The sequence below is a fragment of the Anser cygnoides genome, chromosome 3 (genome assembly GCF_040182565.1).
Source record: "Anser cygnoides isolate HZ-2024a breed goose chromosome 3, Taihu_goose_T2T_genome, whole genome shotgun sequence".
In the NCBI taxonomy this organism is placed as follows: Eukaryota; Metazoa; Chordata; class Aves; order Anseriformes; family Anatidae; genus Anser; species Anser cygnoides.
Window position 1 is genome coordinate 96,769,062 of NC_089875.1, and position 16,372 is coordinate 96,785,433.

General features: G+C 38.3%; 1 long non-coding RNA gene across 1 annotated transcript; it reads left to right on the top strand.

Annotated features, from left to right (window-relative positions):
• Window positions 1-10,017: 10,017 nt before the first annotated feature.
• Window positions 10,018-16,102, top strand: LOC136790507 (uncharacterized). Its single transcript, XR_010830549.1, has 4 exons — window positions 10,018-10,156; window positions 10,609-11,687; window positions 11,787-11,852; window positions 13,295-16,102. It is a non-coding gene; the product is annotated as an uncharacterized lncRNA (long non-coding RNA).
• Window positions 16,103-16,372: the final 270 nt, after the last annotated feature.

The window sequence follows — 16,372 nt, forward strand, 5'->3', positions numbered from 1 at the left end:
TGGCTTCTTTGCACTCCTTTCTTCATCCTTTTATTAAGCAAGCAATATAAACACTGTCAAACTTGTTTCCTTTATTTTAACTGATGTCTCTTCTCTTTTGTAGAAGCAATGCTTTATGTTAACTGTATTGCTTAAATGAGCTCATCCTTGTCTTCTCAGCTAACATTTTCAGGTCTACTCTTTCACAAATCGTATATCTCAAGAAACAATTACTATATAAATATCTTAAGAGCACTGTAGAAATCAACTTGTCCTCAACAGTTAATAGAGACTAATTAAGCTAAATAAACATTTTATTCCAGAACTGGAAGAAGGTTCTCTGAACTGTATAATGCTTCTTCTCTCCACACTGCTTTAGGGAACTTTTCCAGTGGTATCTGTAACACAGAATGGTATCATAGTCTAATCAAAGTCTAGAAATATCCTTTCTTATGTGTGAAAAGTCTTTTTTTTTATACATGTAAAAAAAAAAAAACAATTTGGTTGAAATGACTGCCAAGATGATTTTTTTCTCTTTTTTTCTATTGCTAAATATAAAACAGAGGGAAAGCGTTAGACAAAGGAAGTGTTAATAGTTCCTTTTGTGAACTAGCTTCTCCTGATGCCATTTCCAACTGATCTGAGACCTCCCAGAGCTCCACGCAGGTTAGGACTTCTCTGACAGAAGGCAAGGGCAGCCAGTAATTCTGCTTTGTGGTTGTGGTTCTAAGGTTTTAATGCTCTTGTGGATACCATATAAATATTCCAAGAAGACTTACACTTGAAACCAGTTTAAAAAATCAACTATGTCATTTGGGGGTAAATTTGGGTCTATATTCCCTTTGTTGTTGCTGTAAAAGATAACACAACACTCCTTTAAATATACGTTTCCTGTCTCCCATAAAAATCTTGGCTCTTAGTTTGCTTTCATGTTAGCAGAAGAGATTAGTTCCAAATGACATTAAGAATCAAAGAAGCTCAGCAAATTAAGGTGCCTTGAAAAATCTGTCACATAAATCCAATATAATGGATTGTTAGGTCCTGATAGCAAAACAAAACAAACAAAAACAACATCCCATGTCTGCTAAAATTTCAGTACGGTGCTGGAATGGAGGTCAGAGCTTCCTCGATATGAAAAGGAATCCTGTTACAGGGATAAGTAATCAACCACCTGGGAGAATATAAAACTAAAATGAGAGGTGTCCACGGAGACGCAGCAGCGCTGCCAAGTTAAAGATTTAAATCCAAATAAAATATTACAGTAGTCTCAGGTGATAGCATCCATAGAAGTTTGGACCTCATTAGGGGAATTGAAAAGCTTAGAGCTGTTTCCAGTAATAACACTCAATTTAGTTGGTTAAATTAAAGCCAAACTAATCTCCTTTCCATGAAGTGTTTGAGCAAGTTGTAGAAAACTCCCCCATCAGGATTCTTGTAGGAGAGAGAAATCTCATATAAATAGCTCCGCATGACTGAACTCAAACTCTTTGCACCAACCTGGCAATTGCCTTTTACACTTTGGTGTGGTCATCTCTCTCCACCTGTTAGGCAAATCTAAGACCTCACTGTTTCATCCTTCAGCAGATCTTATAAAATCAAACTTCTGGAGAGCGTTTGGGTTCAAGAGTGTCAGCTTCACTCTCGTAAAGAAAGTGGTGAGTTCATGATTTCAACAGAAGCTGATGGAATTTGGTTTGAAGGAACTGCAGTAGAGTTTTCCTTTTCATGTGGCGTCCTCTGTGTTTTTTCATGTAGTCCTCTACTGCTTATAAAGATTCTTAGGAAACATTTAACTAGCCAGAGTTAAAATGAAGAGATGACTTTAAAGGAACTATTGAAGTAGGGAACAAAACATGTTCCATACGTTACAAATCAGTACTGCTCTGAAAATAAACTGAATTAAGCAAATGCTACACTTCTTTGTAATTCTGAACACAGAAAATGAATTTGTACAGTGTAATCATTCAGCAAAGCTTTTTCTACAAACAATGCTCACAACATGTCAGTCAAATTAGAAATTCCAGGTTTTATTGGTGATTAAACTTAACCAGTGTCCATCCCAGTCTTTGTCTAGCCAGCATTAAACAGCACTGTTTCCCTTCACTCTTTGTAGTTTTCCATGACAATTCTGAAGCAACTCTCAGTGATACAGAAAATGTGTTTTCCAATTTTCCCTGGCATTCTGAATACACATATATAGCCAGACTGAATAAATTGTCTATGTTTAGATTTACTAAGAATTTTGCTCTAGCTAAAATTAGTGTTCCAGCAAATTGAGTTTGATATCATCATACTTTAAAAGTTGTGGACACCATGAAGGCAAATTTACCTCATTTAATATGCAGAGATTTGGTAAATGCATGGAAATAAATCTTGAAATATATGATGTCTGTTGTCTTTTTTTGCTACTTACTCTATTCTACAACTTATCCTAGATCCAATAGATTACTTAAAGGAACAGGCCTCAGTGAATTTCAGCATGTGTTTAAAGGGCAGTGTGTGCTGGAAGGCTTTGCTGAACTGGACATCTCGCCTGTGCATTATTGTTTATTGTGCTTTTATTATCCTTTCTAAGTTTCTCATGCTTGTCACCTTTGCTTTCACATCTTAGATAATTTCTGACTTTTAGAAAGTCAGACCATTAGGTCTCCAGACCCCCAAAAGGACTATTCTTAGGCAAGTTATGTCTACTTTTCATAGGAGGGATAGAGGATTACGTGCATGTAGAATGGGGGCTTCAGGCTGGTCTAAGTTGCTGCTACTCTTCATGTGTCCACAGGATCCACAGGCTGTGAAGTTTAGCTGGACTATGTTGTTAATGAGGGCAATTTCAGGTTGCCCATCTTCAGCCTGACACATGAATTTTGCAGATACGGTCATGTAGTCACCAAATGGATGGTAATGAATTCTGAAGAAAACAGTTTATGAGTCAGAGATAGGCAGCTAAACTGTGGAATTCTGCTGTATGGGTTGAATTTAGCAGTGAAAGAAGCAGAAAGGCTCATTCCCATACCATTGACGTTTCCTTGCTGACCTACCCAGGCAGAGCGTGACCAAGGCATTGTCAATAAGACTTGAAGTCTCAAGTAGATTCTCCATGTCTCTAAAATACATGATTATAAATGACTTAGCTTGAAAAGTTATAGAGAAGAATTAAATAAACAGCCACATTTTTAAAAAAAATTAACAAAGAGGGGGGAAAAAAGCTAGAAAGCTCAATGTTTTAGCTGACTTTCCATGCCAGATATACTTTTTTTTTTTTTTTCTCAGTAGTAAACGCCGTTTATGCTTTTCAATGTGCTTTTTGTTAAAGTAATCCATGTTACATAACAAAGCCTTAAATACGTACGGATGCTCACATCACACTGTTTCGCAGTTTTAGTGGCCTGTTGGTTAGCCAGTATGCTCGTCCTTTCCACAAGTCTTTTTCCTTTGGCTTATTAAACTCTTTTTCTCATTTACTAAGTCCACTGATAAAGAAATTGAAGTAGCATGAGGTAATTAAATAAATTTATTTTTCTAAAAAGCATTTGATCCAAAGTCTTCTTTAGCATTAATTCTAGATAATAAATATTGCAATTAAGCTATACTCATTTAAAAATTATCTTATTAAGAGCCCAAGCTAGCACTTCTGGTTGAGAAAAAAATCAGTGGAAGCTTTGCTGTTGAAAGGAATACACCCTTGGTCCCCAAATATTCACAAAATTATAATGTGCTTTCATTTTAGTACTCCTGAAATTGCTAATTGAAGAAATTAGATTACAGGCATGATCATGTCCTTAATACATACAGCATATTTGTGAAACTGTTTTTTCATTTAGGCTTTATTCCTATTGTATAGGGTCTAGAGAGTTATTTTTATTTTTATTTTATTTTTATTTTATTTTTTAATAACCATGTATAGTTGTCTTAAACTGTGAGAGTCTCTTTGGAATATAAGCCTGTTTATTTTATTGTGCTCTGTTTAGTTATTCTAAAAAAAAGTTACAGACACATAATTGTAGCCATCTGTTGTGTTTTAAGTCCAATCTAGCCCAAAAGTCAAAAAAGTCATGGCAACAACTTATAAAAACAATGGCAATAATACGAGCTCACTATGGTTACTGGTGAACCTTTATTTCTCCCTTCAAATGAAGTAAGTTTCCTCAGAGAATTATTTTAATGTTTGATTTATTTCTTTATTAAATTTGCCCACAGTATGACCAACATTTCTATCAAGATTGTCATATAGCTGTCTCCTTATAGTAAATCTGTATGTCTCCGCAAAGGTGAATTCTGTTATTATACAAAACCAAACTCTAAAGGAAGCCCCACCGCTTGCCATATATTACTCTAGCATGACCATCAATTAGGATTAAGATTGTTTAAGAAAATTTATTAATGGAGCTGAATAAAATTTATCATATATTTAACCCATATTCTGACAGATTTAAAATTCATTATTTATAGATATTAGATATTTGAAATATGTATTTGGTTTATTATTTGTGTTATTATTGAGATATTTGGTAAATAGTTTGATCAATGAATTTAATCAAAATGTCAGTGACTTTTATGAGCAATTGATAATATTCAGTATTATCCTCTCTTCTAGATATACTCAGTTTATAACCGTACCACAGTTATTTTAATGAGGAGTGATGCATTGTGTACACACAGATATTTGTAGTGTGAGCAATAAATGCCGCACCTGTGTTGAAAACGACCTCTAGATGTATTAGATAAATTCAGTCAGGTGGATGCTTTCTGCTACTACAGATTGCTGTCACAGTGTATTTCATGTGTTCCCTCTGCTCCATACTTACAAAAGAATCACGCATTGCAAATCCACCCACAACTGTTTTTACATAGTCATTCCCACATCTACCTCCTGCTAAACAGAAAAGCTGAAGAGCATTTGGGGAGCACTGCTGTCCTTTTAGTAGAATTGTACGTCACTGAATGCTAGTGCCTTGTACCTACCTGAGAATGGTGACGGTGCCTAGGACATGAAATGTGTGTTGGCCATACCCATTTCTCTCTTTTGACTATGCAGATCTTAAGCTTACAAGATTAATAATTTTGAGACTCATCCAGAGCATGTCATTAGGCAGGATGATATGAAGTTCCACCTTAGTCACCAGCAGGGAACTGGATTGTTTCTGTCAAACCATATTTGGCATCATAATGAAGTCAGGGGAAACAGAGATCAGTTTCGAGTTGAAGCCACCTCTGTGAAATAAGAAGAGATGTAAGTAATGGGCAATGTGTGTCAACTGTTCTAGTTAGCTAGTAATCATCTAAATGAAATGGCAGGTATTTCATATTGCTGTAAAAGGGAGGTAAAATAGGAAATGCAAGTGATGGTGTACGTGCAAACTTTATTCAGAAGTATGAATGTCATGTGAAAACCAACTGCTATTTTTTCACTTGTCATTGATTGAGCTAATTAAGATTGTGTGGGGGTGTCTTTGCTTTTACTCGGCTCTTTTGATAAATAAGTCTGCTGGGCATGGGAGTGAACTCACTCTCATTAGTATCTGCCTCATACTACCATTAACAATGACAATGGGGACTTGTTTTTACAAGTTATTGCTAACTTTCCTTGTTTTCAGGGATGTAAAAAATATCCATTTTTAACCTAAAGATTAACAGAGTGGTAGCAACTGCAAAGATTTGGGTCAAAATATCAACTCTTTTTTTTTTTTTTTTTTCTGAGAAGCTTACACTGAACAATTCTTTACATGACCAGACTTCCCTTGTATTTTCTTGAGCTGCAATGAAAAACTTTCTATGCAATATCATCTCATTTAGGAGTCCTTGGAGTCCTTCCCTTTTTTGCTGTCCTACTTCTGCTTTACCAGACTTCTGATTCTCTCTCATTTGAAGTATTTTTCCAAATATTTATCATTATTTCTAGTTTGTGTATGCATTTCTGCAACTTGAAATGAGTGCAATCACTGTCTTTTGAGACTTAATCCCTGAAGTTATCTGGAACTGATGCATTCCCTTTATTACCTTTCATCAAATAACACAGTAAGTGAAAATCAATTTATTTTATATAATTCATAGTAAGTATTTAGTTCTTTATTACTTCATTGTATAAACCTTACTCAGGCTTTTGTATTAATTCATTAGAAGCAGGTCAGAGTGTAAAAGCAGGGCATGCCTGTGGTTCAGAAGGCAAAATGTGCGTGTGGTTGGAAAAAAAGAAAATGTGCCAGACTCATGCCTGATCAGTAGCACTGTTGATAACCTCACTTGGTCATCACCCATTCACAGCTGGGACTATGTTATGCAATTACAAGAGTTTCTGATTTTTTTAATACTCTGTCATCCATAGCAAGAAAAAGAAATTTCAGAAAAAGGAAAGACCTTAGGATGTTCCTATCCATCTTGGGAAGCTGAAATACTGATTACACCAATTTAAATATAAGTGGGATGGTTTAGGATGACTTAAAAGCAAAGTTATTAAATATATATATATATATTAATACTCCTCTGAAGACCAGAGACTTAAGTTTCTAATCAAAGATCTCATCTGTTATACAGGTGGTTGTACAAACCATTTGAAAAATATTAGTAGGATCAAAATATCACAGTTGTGTGCTGTAGTGTTTGGAATTTCAGCTCACTATAAACCCCACTTTCCCATTTCATCTCTTTTAGTCTCTGGTTAATATTAATACAGGCTAACGGTGCAGACATTCTGGGTGTGATGCAACAGGGCATAAAAGCGTGTTCATAATCTGAAGTATTTGAGTCATCCTTTTAACTGATAAGCATATGATTAAGTGCTCTGCTGGAACTCTGCCAGAGTACATTTTACTGCTAGCTAGAATGAGTTTGCTCGCACACTGTAATACTCACCTTTAAATCCTAGTCAGGACGAGCCATCCCTATGCAGGATAGAGTTGGTACATCATCGACTGGACTGTTATCACACTGAGCAGCCAGACAGTGTTCAAACCATCTGCCAGTACTGCACAAAGAAGACAGGGATCCTGATCTGTGAGTGGATAAAGAAACCGGGCCAATTTCCACAGTTAGCATGAAGGAAAAATCTCCCACTGACTTAATTAGGTGCACTGCCTGACTACAGGCTGCATGATTTGGCCAACGTTTTCTATCATTCCACTGTTATGACAGAAGTCACCAGAATAATTCCAGCTGAGGAGTAATCATGCTCCACATTTCGTTTGGAGAACAAATGGAGGGCTGCAGCAGAACCTGCACACAGATTTACAATTGCTAATGATACTACATAATCCTGTTGCTCAGCTCCTGAGGAGATCTCAGATTTAATGACCCTTTTATTTACACAATGACATGAGACAGAAAAGGTTTCCTGTTAGGTAAACAAAGTGAAGCTGTTGCTCTTAGCTCTTATATATGTTGTATAGAAAGTTCTGTTCAACAAATTCATAAAAACAGTATTTTATTTCAAATAGAAGCCTTAATCTTTTATTCTATGTGTTATATTTTTTTCTGTCATTGATATCTGGTGGCAGAGATTTAGCTTCATTAGTTTCCTGTTTGCATATCATTCTTGTGAGACTGATAACTAATTCTGGTTTCTACCAAACACTCCCCATGGTATTTTTCATTATCTCTCTTCTGTTCTTGAATAGACTAAATCTTGACAATAACTCAAGTTCAAATTACCAGACACTTGAAGAGGAAAACCTTTTGGTTTTCAAGGACTCCTGTGTATACAGACCTTCTCTTGACCATAGAAGACAGAATTATCCTTTTTTATTTGATTTTCCTGCTACACCTTCTTTTGTAATTTTATTTCTGAAATGCATCTTCTTTTTCACATTTTTTCCTGTTTTAAAGAGGCCTTATTCACTTCCCTTCTATAGCAGAAAATAACAAGCTGCTGAGGTCAAATACACCCTCTAAGGAGATGGACTCTACTGGTTTCTGCTTTCACCTTTGTAGGTATCCTTTGCTGGGAATTAAAAAAAGCCCCCAAACCAAAAAACATGTGGAACTGATAAACATGATGTCAAGGCAATCAGTCTAGTCAGTTTGGATAAAGGAGTCAGATGATGGAGCTGGTGTTTTCTTTCTTTTTCATTGTCACACACAGCCTGTTCGTTCGCCCCTCTCATTTTGTGCGTGGCGCAATATACGCGAGGATCAAGAGGTGTTTTAGCATACATCCAAGGGGAACAAAATATTATAGAACTGAACCTACAGTAGCAGTTCATGCAGTTCTTCATCATCAGTCCTCAAATCTATTGTCTTTTCCAAATCCCTGTGTTTGTACCCCACCCTCCTTCCTTGGTCTCACCTCCAGTCCTGCTCAGGCAGCGCTGGGTGCATCCTCCCAGGACACCCCGGCTGTGGCTGCTGCTGCCCTCCCACTGCGCCCCTGACTGGAACTGGCTGCGAGGTGACTCACTGCCATGTTTGAAATCTCACCTTAAAAGCTCCTCTCTCTTTCCCATGATTAAAAGCAGAGTGGGAGTCAGCATCCAGACAGTGATCTACCACTGCATCAATTGGATTTTTCTGTTCTTTGGGACCTCATTGGACCGTGGCTGGTTGCAGGCATCCAAGGCTCAGACCCTCCAGTCTTTCCAGTCATCCCTTAGATTATTGCTTGTTCACCAGTTTTTCTGCCTGAGCTTTATCAATGAAGCATATTTTCCAGCCTTTTTTCCTCACACAGTTGAAATCAATGTCACCTAATAAATAGCTGGTGAAGAGTGATACTTGAGATATTTGAAACCTCAAATATAGATATTGGAGGAAGGCCCGCGGTATAATTTCTGTGCATTTTCTGCGGACTTTCTTGCTGTTTTTCTCCCTTAAATTTCTCTCCACTTTGCATTTGTTCTCCAAGGACACAAAATAAAAACAAACACTGTATTTCCATTTTCATTCAGCTGTTTGGACATAATTACAACTCTTTGGTAATGTAATACCAATAGCTGTATCAGGACCTGAAAGAAAATCACAAGACAGTGCAACTGTTTTCTTGTTAATTTTAATTTTGATTTTTTTTTTTTTTTCAAAGCTTGTACTGGTAGATTATCTCCTTTGCTTTTTCCCCCATGCTCCACTTGCAAGATACAAAGGCAGCAAAGACTCGTTGAAGGTCCTCTTGGCAGGAGGCAAAACTCCTGTAGGAGGAAGCAGGGAGAGATCTGCTGGTAACTCCTTTATCTCTTTTTCTTAGCCTGGGAGCGTGTTGGAGAGAAGCAAGGAAGTGACATAATTAACTTTGATAATCTCTCCGGTTGGTAGATGGCCCCTGGGGGAAAATGACTGAATAGAGTTTGTTGGAATAATCTCGTTCTGAGGCCAAGAGGAGAGAAATAAAGGAGCTGTGAGCAATGCTTCTAGCCGAGCCTTCACCATACCCACTGCAATTCAAGCATAGCAAAAAGATGTTGAGAAATACATTTAGAACTGCTTCAGGTTTTTTTTTTTTTTTTTCAGGTAAAAAAGTTACACACTTCCATTTATCTCATTTGGGGGGGGGGGGGGGGGGCGTTAATACTGCAGGACGTTAAATGGCACAAGTGGTTAAATGGCACAAGTGGTGTGACCTGCTTAATTTTGGGCACGTCACTGAGCATCTCACTGCCAGCGCAGCTTTCCTGTCACAACTCGGCAGCGCGCACGTACAGAGCTGCTGCCGTTTGCCACGGAGCAATACCCGCTCCAACTGAACCTAAACCAAACGTGAAGCCCCTCTGTGAGACAGGAGGGAGCCCGTTCGTGCCACCGGCCGCAGAGCAACCGAGCCGGGGCGCGGGCCGAGGGCTGTGGCTGTGGCCGTGTCTGTGGCCCCAGCAGGTGGCAGCAGGGAGCGGGCGCATCCTGTCCCATCCCAACCGGAAGTCGCCGGGTGCGGGCAGCCCGGGCAGCGCAGGCAGTGCAGGCAGCGCAAGCAGCGCAGGCAGCGCAAGCAGCGGCGGGGCCCCGGAAGTCGCCCCCTGAGGCGGTGCCATACCCCGGTGCGCCGAGTGGCAGCGGGGGGATATAGGGCGGTGCGGGCGCCATCTTGGCCGCGTCCTGAACGCTGCAGGTCGAGGCAGATTGCGCGGGTCCTGCAGCACTGCGATCTTCGGAAACTTCAGCTGCAAACGTTTTCTGGTCCTGTAAACCTTTTCTGGTCACAGATGAGAGGGACAAAAGTCTACATTAAAAAATATAGAGCATCTGAAGTCACCAAAAGACAGTTAGTAATGACCTATAAAATGCATGCGATCTTCCAGTCAACAGTATAAAATTTATTTAAAATATTTAACAAAGAAAGACTACTACAGGCAAGAGTCTCTTTTACAAGGGTGTCCTGGCAAGAGGGGCAGCGTAACAGTCAATTATTACAAACAAAATCCAGGTTTCTTAATTAAAATACAAAATACTGGCTCTGCTGCGTAGCCTGTAATAAGTTATGTCTTGAGAAGACTGTAATTATGCTGGCGCCTGCTAGTGCCGCCATAGTTAAGTCTGTCACCATTTCCATTATAAACCCCATTTTTAAGCAATTTATAACTTAGCCATAAAAATAATTTTAGATTGAAACTTGGCAAAGAAGCTCTTAGACCAAAAAGTTTTGCTTTTGTTTTTTACTTATTTATTTTTTATTTAATATAAATAATCTGTTTGGTCATCTTTTTGCTTTTTTAGGAGAGCAGTAAACGAGCCAGAAGTTTTACGGTTTTGAAGCTTTCAGACCATCCTGTAGTATAAACATATTTTCGTTTTTTTCATCAGCATCAAGAGTATCCTTCATTGCTTGGAAGCAGAGGATTTTAGTTCTTCAAAGATCCATAAATACAGGAAAACAAACTTCAGCATTCTTTACAGAAATAGTGAAAACCAATTAACATTGAATTACAATGAAAAAATGAGAACAAACATAAATGAGTTAACCCGGGGCCTCAGAAGAAATCGTTGGACAATGTTTTAGCCATGAGACTGACCTCAGTGTTCCAGCTCCCAGCAGAGACCTGCAGCACCTTCTTATGCCAGAGGAAGACATGGTTGGAGCCAGAGGCAACAGCGTCTCATAGGTCTTGGGTGGACAAGACCAAGGCTGAAACTTTCTTAGCAGCCTATTGTATATGGTTTTTCTAGAAGTGCTCACAGGATAATGAGGAAACTAGCTGTCAGGAAGTCAGAGAAAATTCTCATTAACTTGTCCCAGTACACATTTTATCACCAAAGATAAAAAAAAGAAAAAAAAGAGAGGAAAAATGAGCAGGCAATATATTGGACATCTGCTCTGAAAATTGACGATGAGATGGTACACCTGTGTACTTGGGCTATGCTGAAGTAAGCGATACCTGTTGAGCATTATTGATATAACAACTGAGTAAACTGCAGAAGTTCCCCGTTTATCATCCTAATCTGAGCTATAAATGAACAAAAAACAGTTTATTTTTACGATCCAGGGCTGATTTTCTAGAGAGGCAGATACATTTTTGATGAGTAGCACTGAACAACAAATAGTAAAAAACCATGAAAATATCATTGTGAAACTACTCCCCAAAGGAAAAGACTGTTCCGCAGTCCCAGTCTGCATCTGTAGCTGTCTTATAATTTACATGGCTTAACTAGAATTCCTCCAGGAAATACCATTTGTTCCAAATTAAAGGTCTGAATGCTAAGAGGCACTGAAGGTAGCGAAGCTAAAGAAGCAGAAATGAAGGACGACTTGTATATCTCTTCCCTGTTTAGATTACCTTGCAGTTTTGGATGCAAAGGTTGTGATGTAAATTATGCTTTTCTTGCCTAACCCTGTCTCACGAGATACATGCATTATTCTATTTAACATCATGCAAATCCTGTTTTCAAACCTCCAGGTCCGTGAAGGAAAGGTTAGCAGCTAAAGAGATGTTTCAACTCCAATATACAGATTTTAGTGTAAGGTAGGTAAATACTTTGTCCAGTATTTCAGTTTTTCTCAACCACTGTAACAAATCACTAAGGAAAACAAGTGAGTTTTCTATGCCAGCAGCACGGACTATCTTTTCACTTTATTCCTTTGCTTTGCCAGCTTACCACATGCTGGCTTGAACAGACTGTTTATAGTAGTAAATTTTGGCAACAATTACCCATTGTGGGTTTTAAAAAATCCATCAGCTGTGGCAAATTGTAATCATTTTGAAAGATAAAGGCATTATGTGCTAGAAGGGAGTATGGTCTAATGAGAGAAATTCAGGAAGGCAGTATTTTATTTTAAAAACTTGTGTCATGGCCGTTGCCGCCACGCTGCTTCTGCACGTTGTCTATTTGAATAGACCCAACCCTGGAGTTCAGATTTTTCCGTGATGTGTTCACACGCTTGACTGTCACAGTTGAGCTTGGTTGTTAACTTGTTTCGGCTTCTTGTGGTTCAGTACAAACACAAAGGATACAAATAATGTCCTTTCTGACTGAGCTGGTATGAAAGTACTGCCGGCAGAACACCCGTTTTCTAATGTTACTGGACTGTTCACAAAATCTCAGGTATTGTATTGCTGATTCCTGGTTAACTCTGATGTCAGTTTTCCTGAAAACGCTGTTTGTGTGAAGACATTTTGTAGTTGGGCTGTTGCCAATTCCTTAGCTGGGTCTGGGCTATCTCCCTGATGGATCGCCACTTCTGAAGAAGTCCACATGGAAAGACCAGCGAGCATACACCACAGGCTTTAGGGTGCATGTAGTCTTGCAGTGGTCCCATGCATATCTTTTTATTTCGCAATCCTCTTCGAACAGCAAGAGATGACTGCTCTCTCAAGGACTGCATGATTCATGGTAGTGTTCACTTAATTGAAAGTACTGGAGCAGCAGCTCCTCTTGTACTGCCTGAGAGGCCAGATGATCTCTTACAAAAGGGGAAGCATATTGCTAAACAAAGGAAGTCATTTTAAAAGAAGAAAATAACATCTGTCTACAGATATGTGGGGAGGGAGAGAAGAAATGTAAAGGGTAGGGAAGGAGTAAGACAATGGAGATGATAGAGGAAAAAGGTTTACAGTTTAAAAGCTGTAAAGAAAGGCCATGTGGCATCAGAAGCAGCACGTCCAAAAGTAAGGAGACATAATAGGAGGAAATACAGGAAAGAGAGGGGTAGCATGCGCAAAACAAGGCACAGAAAAAAAGGTATAAAAACAAAACTGCAGTTACAAAAAGATTGCGAGACTGCTGCATCATACAGTTGCCAGTAGAGGTGCTAAAGCCACAGCTATAGAGCTTAGTGGCAGAATGCTCGAGGGAAGAAATAAATCCTAAATTTAGATAGGTAAAGTGTTTCAAGAAACGAACAATAGTGCATTGCAGCTACTTGAGGGAACTCAGTCTGGGAATGAATTTTTATACGTCTTTGTAGGTGAAAACAAAAAGGCAGCCAACAAGAGGCAGAAGAGGTTCCCCGAAAAAGCACTGGGGACAGCATGGGAACAACAAAAAATGACAATGGAAATACTTTAGCCAGAGAACAATGAGACTAGCAAGTACCAGTGTGCAGGTGGGGCACAATAAAACCCGTCTGCAAGCAGAGCCAAGAATAATCTACTTTAAAAGTGCTATGCTTTGCTACTTATAAATGTTGCTCTTGTCCAAGTGTTTTGTATTTGCCTCAGTGCAGTTCCTTTTTTTTTTTTCCTTTTTTTTTTTTTTTTCCTTTAACTAATTAGAGGCTTATTGTAAACCAGAGGGGATTTCTGGGAGCTCTTTGGGTTTGTAAATTATGCAAATGACAACACTCTGATGTTGGATCATATTATTAATTGTATATTTTGTGGTTCGTGTATTCCAAAGAGTATGTGTGAAACAAGTTCTTTTTTTTTTTTTTCCCAGTCCTCGAACACAGTAAGTCTTCAAGCAGATTACAAAATGATTTTTCTACTTTTTTTTTTTTAACTTTAAAGAAGAGTATATTGTTAACGCTACAGGCTATTCTGTGAGAATAGTTTTACAACATTGTGTGTGTACTATGAATAGAACAAACTTCCCAGATGATTATACTTTAAAGCTGGAGGTCTTTCTGTAAATTTTAAACAGTGTTCTATTAAATGCCATCTATAAAATGCTTGATGACTTACCTCTTGGGATGATTTGTGATTTTGCCTGAGCTTTTGAAATCCTGAATGAAAAACTCTTTTGCTACAGGAAGCTGATTGGTAACTGGATAAATTGCTCCATAATCTGAATATTGAACACTTGTACGTAGCAAGCTTTATTTTGCAATGCATTCTGCCTGCAGCATAAAACAGAAGCCCTGTCTTTATATAACACTTAACAGTCCTCAGGAATACATGTAAAGATTTCAGATGTTGGGTAAAACCCTGGTGATTACCCTGAAATTGCTCTGTGGTTGAAGAGCACAGCACAGCTATCTTTCCATCCCGATATGAAGTTTAATAAAGTAATCACATTGAACAAATTTTCTGTTCCAGAAGCAGTAGTGTTTTTGCACATGAAATGATTCCTGTCTATCAATTAGCAAACATGGCAAGATCATCCCAAGTAAAAGGCTTTTATATAGATAAGCTACATTTACAAGCATCGTAATCAATTTATGTTCCAACTGCCAATTTCTGCAGCTAATTCTGCCAATTTTCACTCTTTGTCAATTATAAGTGGAATTCCCTTTGCATTAGGAGACATATCTTTCATTGACAGAAAAATATCTTCATTTTTCTGTGATATGCTTGCAGGGTAAGAATACAGCTTCCATAGAACATTCTACTCAATAAATTAAAAATGAAAAAGTGAAAGATGTCGTACATGTTTTGTGGATTGGACATTTGGAGCACACAAACATCTGCGTATTTATGTTCAAAGTCTCACAGGTACAGCTCATGCAGCCTATACTATTGTAAATCCAGCTCAGATGCAGGTAGTATAACAGGTATGCCTGACTAGGATGTCTGTGTAATGTTTCTGTCCCTGGAAGAGTACAGAAGACTTTTTTGCTGGGGAATCTGTAATTTGAACCCCTGATAATTTTCCTGCTTTCATGAAACTTTTTCATAAACGTCTTTCTCCATATAACTTTTTTTTCAGAAATAACCTTCCAGAGAGACAGCAATGACAGATTTACACATTTTTAATGCAGGGTCATCTGTTTATGCACAGTACGAATGCCAAATTTAGCTGGTCTTTAAGGGGGAAAGAGCCAGCAGAATCACTCAACTTGCAAGTGTAGGCTTCAGATTTAGGCTGCAAATAGCTTGGAGAGGGTCAGCCTTTTATTCTGTTCTGCATGTGCCAGGCAGTTACAGAGACCTGCTGTTGTGTTGAATCACTCACAGTTGATGTGACAGCGAGGATCCAGTGGGATGCTGTCTGCTGATTTTATTTTTGAGTGGTAGGCACTGCCCATACAAACAACTGCACCCTTAATGACTGCAGTAGCCTGCTGGATAATTTTTTTTTCACCGTTGCAGTGTTATGATCCATTGCAATGCAAGACTGATGAGATCTGGAACCCCAGGTTTTCCAACTTTCATTATAATATTTTCTCTAACATTGTTTACGTTGGTGCAGATGTAATAAACTCTGAATTCACTCATTCTGTACATCTATGCCAAATTATTTAAGAAATTAGTGCAACTTCTTTCGGCCTCGTGCTGCCTGCGTTGCCTGCATGGTGCTCTGCTGCTTTCTTGCCTCTGAGCCCCTGGCCTCCAGGTGCTCTGAAGGTTGCATGTTCCTCCTTCCAAAAGGTCTGTCCCAAATGTGAGCTCATTTGTGCAGTCATTCTGTTTTTCCCCTATATTTTCTTACTTTTCTAAGGTCTGGATGAGCACTGGTCAGTTAATTTCTTATGATGCTTCCAGGTTGAGCATCTGGGGAAAAAAAAAGAAGTCAATCCATGTGTGTGTTTTGTATTCCAGAATTTCAGTCTTAGATGCAGGAATCTCTGGGGCATCTTATTCAAATCCCTGGGTTTGATTCTGGGTCAATACTTTATACTGACCTCAACTATTATTTAGATTTGAATGCATCTGAAAATGGCATGAACATGGTATTTTTTTAAGTTTTAATATTATGCAAACAACTTGGAATAATTTTTTGTTGTAAAACTTGAAACCTAGATCTAAGGTGACTTTGAAACTGAACCCCAACCTAAACTGAATCCAGATATCTGTGCCAATCTGTTTTTATGTATTATCAAATAAAATATCTTGACATGCTGAAATTGTATGTGGTGTTTTTCTTTAGCAGTAAATTGATTCATATTGGAAATATGAAATGGGACCTATCAGCTATTACAAAGTCCTTTCATTTCTCTAGCAAAGGCTTTCAGTTTTAGACCTGGCTATATCTCCCATATATGAGATATCCATGTTAACAATGATTATTTATGGAATGCAGGTTTATTACAAAAGGACATTGTGTTTATACTAATAAAAATATTTTTATCTTTACGTTTTAGGCAAGGATGTTTGGTGTAGGGGAG